Below are 10,087 nucleotides of genomic sequence, written 5' to 3' on the forward strand. Positions count from 1 at the left end.
AGGGGGAGGGAAATAAACACAAGGGTGGATTATTTTATAGTGATATAGAATAAGCTGGACCATGAATTGGACAAAAGAGACCTGGATAAATCCTATGAAGGCGAGTTGTTGCTTGGAGACACATCGGTGGCCCTCGTTGCAAAAAAAGGGGGGAGAAAAAAGACTGCTGCAAGTGAGACATGACACTTTTCTTCTGTTGATCTTCTCATTCAGTCATCCTGTCTACAAGTATGTTTCACCACAAACATGATTCTGCTGAACATCAAGCAAACATGTACAAATTGGTGAGAAACATTATAACAAACAGAAAAAGATTAAAGACTACTTACAATATTAAACAAATATAACCATCAGTTTGCTGGTTATCATCAGACAACATTTTTTTTGTGGTTTTTTTCAGTTATACCAAAATTGATCATAGAGGTAAAGCAAAATCAAATCAAGAGCCAATCACATGCTGGCTGGAAAACACTTCCTGCTGCCAATCCTACAAGAAGTAACTCCGTAAAATAGTACTTTTATATATATATTTTTTTTACCATTTCACGCAAAGCAGTTTGCTGACCCTCTAAAATGCACTAAGTTAAAACTCACCTTCTACTTCCTTCGTGTTAAAACTCTTAACATTTGTTCGGTGTGACGAGGTGTTGCTCGCCTTCTCTGTGAATGAATCTGTGTCGTCTGAAAGTGGGAGTCCTCGACAAGAAACGTGGAAACGCTGCATCGGCTCGTGTCCGGCGTGGCCACAGAAGTTTGAAAAATCGGCCTACAATCCTTAAATCGTGTGAACCAGACTTAAGACTTACAACTCCACTCATCTCGTGGCGACCGCTGCCCTAACGCCAGCGCGTTCGCTATGCTAACGTTTACATATCCCTTCAAAATGAGATACAGATGCGCCACAAAGAACAAACATTTTATTTTCGTGAAAATTGTAACTCACGATAACGACTAATAATGGATAATGTGGGAAATCACCTCATATCCACTGTTTAGCATGATGCCAGTTTCTCTCCCAGCACACTAGGGGGCAGTGTCTCAAGAACTCTGAAATCAGTCTACATTTTAATTAGAAATCTGGTGGATTCTACTAGAAAATTGAAACAGGGTGATTAAGTGTGGCATCTTTTTTTTTTTAGAATAAGAAAATGCACACTGGAAAAAGAAAATATGTGATCCAATTACCCAACTAGGAACTAGACATCACAAAAATGTCTGTAACAAAAATAAACCAACAAATGAAATGAACTTTCCATTTTCGTGTTCCCTCGCAATATGCTTACTGCAATATTTGCTGGTCTGTATCGTATACAGTCACAAATGTCAATTTAACATTTCAAATACACGTGCAAAGAGCCTCAGAGTTTATTCTTAACTCTTTGGTGCAAACGTTTGATTGAAAATCGGTTTATACGCTGCATGTCTACGTCTGTCTGTGTAAGGTTGAGATGGATCTGCACATGAAAACAATCCTGCACCATTCAGAAAACCAACACAAAAGAGACACAATCAAACCTGTCAGATGACTCACCACGCCATCATAACTCAGAAATAGTCCAAATAACTTGGATGCATGTTTTCTTTCTTTCCTACTTACGGAAAGTTTCTGTTTATATCATGGGTCTGTGGCGCTTTTCTGTCCTAAAGAAAAATATATATAACACTTCAGATATTTCACAACGAGATATAGCATACATAGAAAAACCTCACGAAGGCCTTACATTATAGCAGAAAGTACCATGTACACCGTAAGAAAGGCTTACAGTATTCAATTATGTCGCATGAATTCCAAGGGCATATTGTATTTGACGATATTACATAAAATGAAACATGCATTTCCCCTCTGTGTGACATTAAATCAGACTATAAACAAGAGCGACGTTTGTAAACGTCACTTCACAAGGGAAGGAAACGAGTTTTTTAGATCTCTATTGAATGTAAGCTGGACAATAAAGCTGAAAAACTCATGGCAGTATAAGTATTTCACATCAGTCTGTCAGTAATTGTGAATATTGATAATTATTTATTAGTGTTTTGTTTTAATTATCCAAAATACTACCAAACTGGTGGCGTGAAATGTCCTATTTTATCCAGTTTTAACTCCACACGTTTGTTTTTTAAAAAATTTTTTCAGTTACGAGGCACAGTGGCCAAACCTGAAACTGCTGCTGCGCAAGTTACGCAAAAGGTCGTTGCTAGGTAACCAAAGAATGACTAAGTTGCTAGGTAACCAAAGAGAGAGTGAGGAAGGACTGCTGAAGTCATTCCTCAACCTACATCTCCCAGAATGCTGTGCGGTTCTGGTTCTGAGTTCAGATTCAAAACTGATTGGGGGTTTTTTGTGACTCAAACTTTTTCCATATCTAAATGTGAAGCTAAAAATTGAACAAAAAAATTTGTGTAACAGACTTTTAGACAGTTACATTTTGTCAGAAATATTTACGAAAAGAAATGGAGCTTATGGGATCATTTCACCTCCTCTGGGTGTCACAGACAGAATCTGAGCCTAAGAACCGGCAAGAGGAGAGTTCATATCTACTAGGTAAGGTTTATTTGACTATTTTTATAATTTAGTGTAATTTGTCAGAAATAGGCTATGTATTAGGAATATATGTTTGTGTGTGTGGCTGTGTCGCATTGTGTGTGTTTGGCTTTGTGTGGGTCAGACACACAACGTGTCTACATTTGTGTGCTTGTAGCCTGTATTTGTGTGGGTCATAAGCATTGTGTTGGTTTTGTGTTTGTATGGGTGAGGTGTGGAAATTAGGGAATAAGCAAATTATTACTTATTTGTATAAGTAATAATTTGCTTACTACTTACCTTAGTAATAAGCAGATTATTACTAAGGTAAGTAATAATTTGCTTACTACTTATCTTAGTAATAAGCAGATTATTACTAAGGTAAGTAACAATTTGCTTATTACTTATCTTAGTAATAAGTAGATTATTACTAAGGTAAGTAATAATTTGCTTACTACTTACCTTAGTAATAAGCAGATTATTACTAAGGTAAGTAACAATTTGCTTATTACTTATCTTAGTAATAAGTAGATTATTACTAAGGTAAGTAATAATTTGCTTACTACTTATCTTAGTAATAAGCAGATTATTACTAAGGTAAGTAACAATTTGCTTATTACTTATCGTAGTAATAAGTAGATTATTACTAAGGTAAGTAATAATTTGCTTATTACTTTTCTTAGTAATAAGCAAATTATTAATAAGTAATAATTTGCTCATCTTAAGCAAATTATTCTCAGGTAACAGAAGATCTTACGTCATGGTCCTGCTGCTGGCCTCTGGTCTGTTGTCTCCTCTCCGACTCTTTGCTCCTTCTGTTGTGACAATAAACATTTCTTTAAAATATATCAAAAGCAACTGGTGACAAAGGGCAACCTGTGGAGAGCAACCCGTGGAGAGCAACCTGTGGAGAGCAACCCGTGGAGAGCAACCTGTGGAGAGCAACCCGTGGAGAGCAACCTGTGGAGAGCAACCTGTGGAGAGCAACCCGTGGAGAGCAACCTGTGGAGAGCAACCCGTGGAGAGCAACCTGTGGAGAGCAACTCTCACCTGACATTATGTTTCTCTAATCTGAACCGTTTGTAAATTCAGTTTTCTAGAAATTAATGCTACCTTTCTTGAGGACAATGTTCATTATGGTCAATCACCCCAATTTACATCATTTTTGAAATCCTGGGGGTAACCGGAGCACCCGGAGAAAACCCTCCACTAACACGGGGAGAACAGACAAACTCCCACAGAAAGAGGCGCCTGGTTGAGAACAAAGGCCTCTTTTCTGTGAAGATGTCGTGTTAACCACTGCATCACCGTGTTGACCTTTTGTTTTTGTCTAAAATATGAGATGTAATTTGGGGTTTTGAAAATGGTTCTGACCTGGACTCTTTGTTTTAGAGGTTTTCTTTGCTCTCCACAAATGTTTCTCCAATCTGAACCGTTTGCAAATTAAATTTGACAGAAATTAATACGACCTTTCTTGAGGACACGTTACATTGGGCAATCATCAAAATTTACATGGTTTTTGGAAATCTGGGGGAAACCGGAGCACCCGGAGAAAACCCACGGCCATTTTTTTTTTTCTGGTCTAAAATAAGAAATTTATTTTGGGGTTTTGCAAAGGGTTCAGAAATTCACTAGACATTTTCGCCTAGTTGCTCGATTAGGAAGTTTTCTTGCTTTTCTTCTTCTGTTGTGATTTCTTCAGCCTAAAACTGTCTTGTATCCTTTTCCACACTGATGTTTTTTTGCCCACTGCCTCCACTGGTTCCTCTGACCAATTTTTCACACAGCTGTCTCTCACTTCGATGGGTTTAGGATCGCTCACTTCCACAATATCATTTACCTCCTTGTTAGATGTATGAGGAACATCAGTGTCCTCTGACAGGGTTCCCTCTAAGTGGCCGTCCTGTTTCATGGCTCCAGGCTGAGAAATGTTGGTCGTGTCTTCCTCGTTTCCTTCTTGACTCTTTGCCACGTTTTGTTTCGGAGGTCCAAATTCGGCTCCGTCTTTAAGCTCATTTTCCATATTTTCCTGTTCTATTTTGCAATTACAGGCGGAGTGCAGTTGTTGTAATTCACTCAGTACCTTTTGAAGATTTTCCTTCTCAGCTTCAAGCTCCTTGATTTTTAGCGAGGAAGCTTCCCTCTCTTTAGCTCCGTCCTGCTTCAAAATGTCTGCCTGCTGCAATAGAACAGAAACTTCTCCTTCATGTCTGGCTTTAAGTCCCTCGAAAGAAATTGTAGCCAGGTCCAGAATACTTTTAAGATGTCTTATTGTATTATTTGATTCTTGTTGCAGGACAGACAACTCTTCTCTCCTTCTCTGGTCCATATCTTCCTTTTCTGCTCTCAGTGTGTTGATAATCTCAAGGTCATTCTTAGCTTTTTCTAGATGAGCTTCTTTCAAACGAGTCATTTCGAGCTGGTAATTCTTGTTTTGCTGTGTTAGGGTAGAAACATCCGCTTCATACCTCCACTTTAGGTTTCTGTATGAAGTCTTCATCTGCTCCAACTCTCTCTGCAGACATTTCTCCTTGTCGCATCTAGTTCTGCCTTTAACTCTAATGTCTTGTTCATAAAAATCTTCTTGATAGTTCTCTGTGTCTGTAGCTCATTCTTTGTCTTGTCCAGTTCTTTCTGGGTGGTCTCCAGCTTTTGGGTCAGGTCACACAACCTCGCTCTCTCCTTTTCCAAAACAGATCCAAGTCTTTGGATCTCTCTCTGCAGTTCAATGGGAGACGGTCCGTTCTCTACCCAGCCTTGTTCTGCTTTCTCACTATTGGAGTAATTTTCCCTCGACATGTTTTTACAACACAATCGTTGTTCAAATCCGTCGTTATCTGAAAGCGCTTTGCGTACGTCTGAACTCGTCAGTAGTGCAGCAAGCAATGACAAGAAGGTAGAAGTTTGTTACATACATACAGTTAGTTTTTGGTGTACATTGTGAAACTTTATTTTATGTTGCTAAAAATTCGGTCTTCCTCTGGAGTTTAATGGCGGTTGCCTGATCAACTGTAAAAGCGCATTACTGCCACCAATTGGACGGGAGTGTGAATTGGAAGTTGACAGAAAAAATAAATGCTAGAAAATTTGTTTTTCAAACGTTACGTGACAATATATTTTTTTATTAGAATTAATTGCAAAAATTTTAATTGTGTAGGTGTTTATTTACTCAACTCTACTTTGAACTGTCTCCTTTTTAGTTTATACAGAATATAATAAATATGATTGATCATGTCTGAGTTACTGTATATTTATTGCTTAACTAACAAAATAAATAAAAAAAGAAAGAATAAAAATGCTTATACTCTATCAGAAAGTATCACATACTTTCAACTATTTTGTTCAATTTAAACTCAAGAGCTAAGCAACTACAGTAATTATATGTACTGATAAATTATCTGTAGTTTCTTCAGCCACGTATTGTGGTGTAAAATACAGATTGATACTCCTATATGACCTCACTCTGGGTCTTTAAAACAATCAGTGAACAGTTTAGTTTGAATATTGTTCACAAAAATATATTTTGTACAACGAACCACTGTGGAACATGTTTTTTTTTTCTTTCTTATTTTTGATTAAGTTACGTATTGATAAATCTACAGATGGGTGGAATGTCAAAGGAAGATCACGCTCAACAAAAGTATGTTGCATGTATTCCTGCATGTTCTGCTTTTATATCGTCAATTCAACCAAAACTAAGTTGTTCAGTGCTCCTAACACACCTGTAAGATTTATTTTACCGGATAAGATAGATCATTTTTTGAATATTCTTTCTCCAATCATACTTCTTCATGGCGTACTTCTATAACTGAACAATACCTGCAGACTTCTCAAAATGTGTTAGACTGTTTGGCCCAATGCACTGCAACACCAACATGCATTTACAACTCCATTTGAAGGAGTACATGTTGGAATACGGGCTTTTTTGAGCCATTATTCCAATATGCTAGTAGGAATGTTTAATCACAAAGTCCAGAATAGGAGGCGATTTCAGAAGACTCAGCAACAACTTAGTATGCCATGAGCATGTGCCTATGGTACCATAATGACCAATATTTTACATGTGCAAATGACTGGAACTTTGTCACATGTTGACACAACTGATGTGCTTTATGGTGCATATGGTGTATGTTTGGGGAGCGCAGTGCTCTCACGTCAGCAGAAACACTTCTCTTGGAAATGTGTAAAGCGGTGGCTCTGTCTGCATTCCACCACACAATCTTGGATGAGCTGGACAGACATGCAATGTTGACAATGCATCACCAGATTTACCCTAAAAATTGTACTTTAGCGATGCACACTTGGTTACATCCCTAAGGTGAGCTAAGTGTGGCCAAGCGCTGGATGGTGAATGTCACTCTGTATGTGTTCCATTTGTATGACTTGTAACATTAGAACACTTTCGGCATTAATGCGTATTTTATACTTAACCAAATCTCTTTATTTCTCAAGTTAATAACACTGAGGGGTTTTGGCCAGGTCCTGGAACTGGTAAACAGACCTGGGTGGTGCACAGAAGGGAAAATGGGTGAACTACAACACGCATGACAGTCAGAAAGGCCGGTGCTCAAGAGTTGATTTGCATTTTCATGGCTCCCAGCAACTTCTTTTAAATATGAGAGCCTCTCCTAGGCCCAAGGGGAGGGGAGTGATAGTGTAACACGGACACACATAGTTTTTGTCTATTCTTCGCAGTTCCCCACAATTTTCCATTCTGACAAAAAAACTCTTGCCGATAGCCCTCAATCTCTAAGCGCACGACAGCGTTAGGTGTCAGTAGCTGTCGAAAATCCCACTGTTCATGCAGTTTATGTAGATGTCTGTAGATGTATGTATGATTTAGAACTTGTATAGAGAAAACAAAAAGGAATCTTCTCTAGTCGGTTATTTGAAGAATCGCTGGTCAGTAATCCAGTTCAGGTTTGACCAACTCTGAATATGTTAAATCCTGAACTAAAGCTGATCAGACGAAGTAAATAACCCCTAAAAGCTGACCTTTAATTTGGAGTCCAATATAAATCAATAATCAAATAACTTCTGTTTCACGTGGCAGCTATGGTGTATGTTTGGGGAGCATATGACAGGTAACTTTTTTTTGGTGGGGTTGTTCATTTCACCCTTTGGCTGTATGGGGCCCTGGGCAGTGAGCCATGTTGCTCATAGAAAACAAAACAACAACAAAAACACGGACTGTATGTTGTCAGCAATAGCTGAACCGTATCAAAGTAATTATGACAATCAACCACATGGCTCCCATCTGGCTTTTACCCAGAACTGCACTTTGTTTTTCAGACACCTCAGCCACAGAGTAGCTCCAGCACGCCTACAAATGTTTACATCCGAAATGCTAGAATATCTTAATCTAGATTAAGGTGATTATTCCGAGTAATTTTGAGTTCGTTCGCAATGAATGGATGAAAGGTACAAAAAAAGAAGTCCCCAAACAAAATGTGGTTAAACTTTTTTTTTTTGTAAAATGAAAACATTTTAACAATCTCCGTTCTTATTCTAAGAACTGTCTGTCTGCATCTGCTGATCTGCTGATGCGATGTCAACAGCAGCAGCGCTGAGAGCTCACTCTGAAACAACATCATGAGTCTGTAACAAAGGGAGGTATGCTCCCCTTTTGTGCTCCCCGTGTGTGTGTGTGTGTGTGTGTGTTTCTGCTTTGTTGACTCCGCTTCTTTGTTACAAGTACAATAGATGTAGAAAATCTACTGTAAGATACAGTTCAGGCCAGCAGAGGGAGCAGTGTTGTAATTGTCAATCAAGAGATGGGAGTTGCTCCCTTGGACTAGATTCCTCACAATGTCACAAGCTAAATTACTTTAATTACAATTAATATGATTAATTAACTCCTTTAAATTCTTACTTTCAGTAAACGTTAATGTTTTTCATTTTCACTTTCTCATTTCAGTCCAGACAACACTGACTTTCACTGACTTTAACTTTTCAGCAAGAAAGAGGAGGTTGTTTTAAGCCAATAATTATTTAGTATTCAAATTCAAATAAATATTAGTTCCACTGGTAGATTATTTCACCTATAACATTGGAAAAATGTCTTGGAATAAGTAAAATAATCTGCCAGTGGAACTAGTCCTTTTTCATCAGTATTAAGGAACTTTTGACTTAAAACTTAAGTTCATGTATCTTGCTGAAAAGTTACTTTAAAGTTATATCTGCACTAAAAACTGAACACAAAATACTTGGTGAAATTTTGTCTGTTTGTATTGTAAAACAATGTTCAGTAAAACACCCCAAAATAACATTTATTTATTATAAACTCCAAAGAAAAGAGCTAGAAGAAGAATGCGAATATCAAATATCGAAGCCATGATGACGTAACCCCGGTGGATTACTTTGTGCGAGAAAGTCAACAGTTTGAAAATCTCAGAGGAAGTAGAACAAAAATGCTCCTCCACACCTTTAAAACCGGAGACGGAAACAAGGGAAGACGCACAATATGATTTGTTCTCCCAAGCATAGTCGGCAGGTGAAAGTACAGGAAGGTCTCATGACAGACACAGTTAGAAGAACTAGATTTCCATCGAAAAACAGCTGAAATCTCCCCTTGGAGGATTTAGGTTGCAGGTTGACTCAGCTGGTAGCTAGGCGTCATTGTGAGAGAGATTTAAGAACGGTATTTCAGATGACATAATGGTGTCCGGTTGTCCTGTAACAGAGCTAAAGAGAGGAGGAGTTGGAGATAGTGAAACTGATTTATGCGGTTAATGATGGGGTAGCAGAAATACCTGAGAGGATTAAAAGCTAGCTTGATCACAAAATCTAAGCACTGAAAAAAATAATAATCAAGGTTCAATTCCTTTTGCCCTTTGGACAAATGTCAAACTTCATAAACATTAATATTGACTGTAAATTCATCACATTTAGCAGCAACTAACATCCATTAATACCAAAAATATGTTAATAACCGAGTTGCTATATCAGCTCTAAATTTGACATAGTTTGCTAATCTTGAGTGTTTCAATGGAAAGGCCATGCTTTATCATGATAAAGCATGCATGCATATGTTGTATAGGAACTAACAGTAGCTAAGAAGAAACCAACTTTCCACTGTTTATATGTATATAAACATATATACGTGAGAAAATTTGATAACATGTAACTAAATAATCTAAACAGACCTTAGTGTGAGTAAATGCATTTATTCTATGATTATATTCATTATTTTATCCTATAATACATAATTGAGGTTTAATTTATAACCAATGCCAAATAAGTGTTACTATATAGAAGTCTCACTGCTTCCTTGAATGTCATAAATGTAATTTGTTTACAATAAAAAGAAGAAGGTGTAACAATTCAGTCTGGTGTTTGTCTCACTTCAAGATGAGTCAGTAGTTAAGGGTTCTTGTCATCAGTTCTTTCATTCCTATGATTGCAGTATGCATCATTAGCGATAAGTAAGCATTAAGTAGCTGTATAACTTAAATTGTCATATTATTTTACCCTTGCACAGAGTTCTCCCGTGCACTGGAATAATTCTAAATTACGTTTTAGGTCTTTGTCGAGCACAAGGACAAATTACTCAAAGCCTGACAGGTG

This window comes from Xiphophorus maculatus, chromosome 14 (assembly GCF_002775205.1).
Source record: "Xiphophorus maculatus strain JP 163 A chromosome 14, X_maculatus-5.0-male, whole genome shotgun sequence".
NCBI lineage: Eukaryota > Metazoa > Chordata > Actinopteri > Cyprinodontiformes > Poeciliidae > Xiphophorus > Xiphophorus maculatus.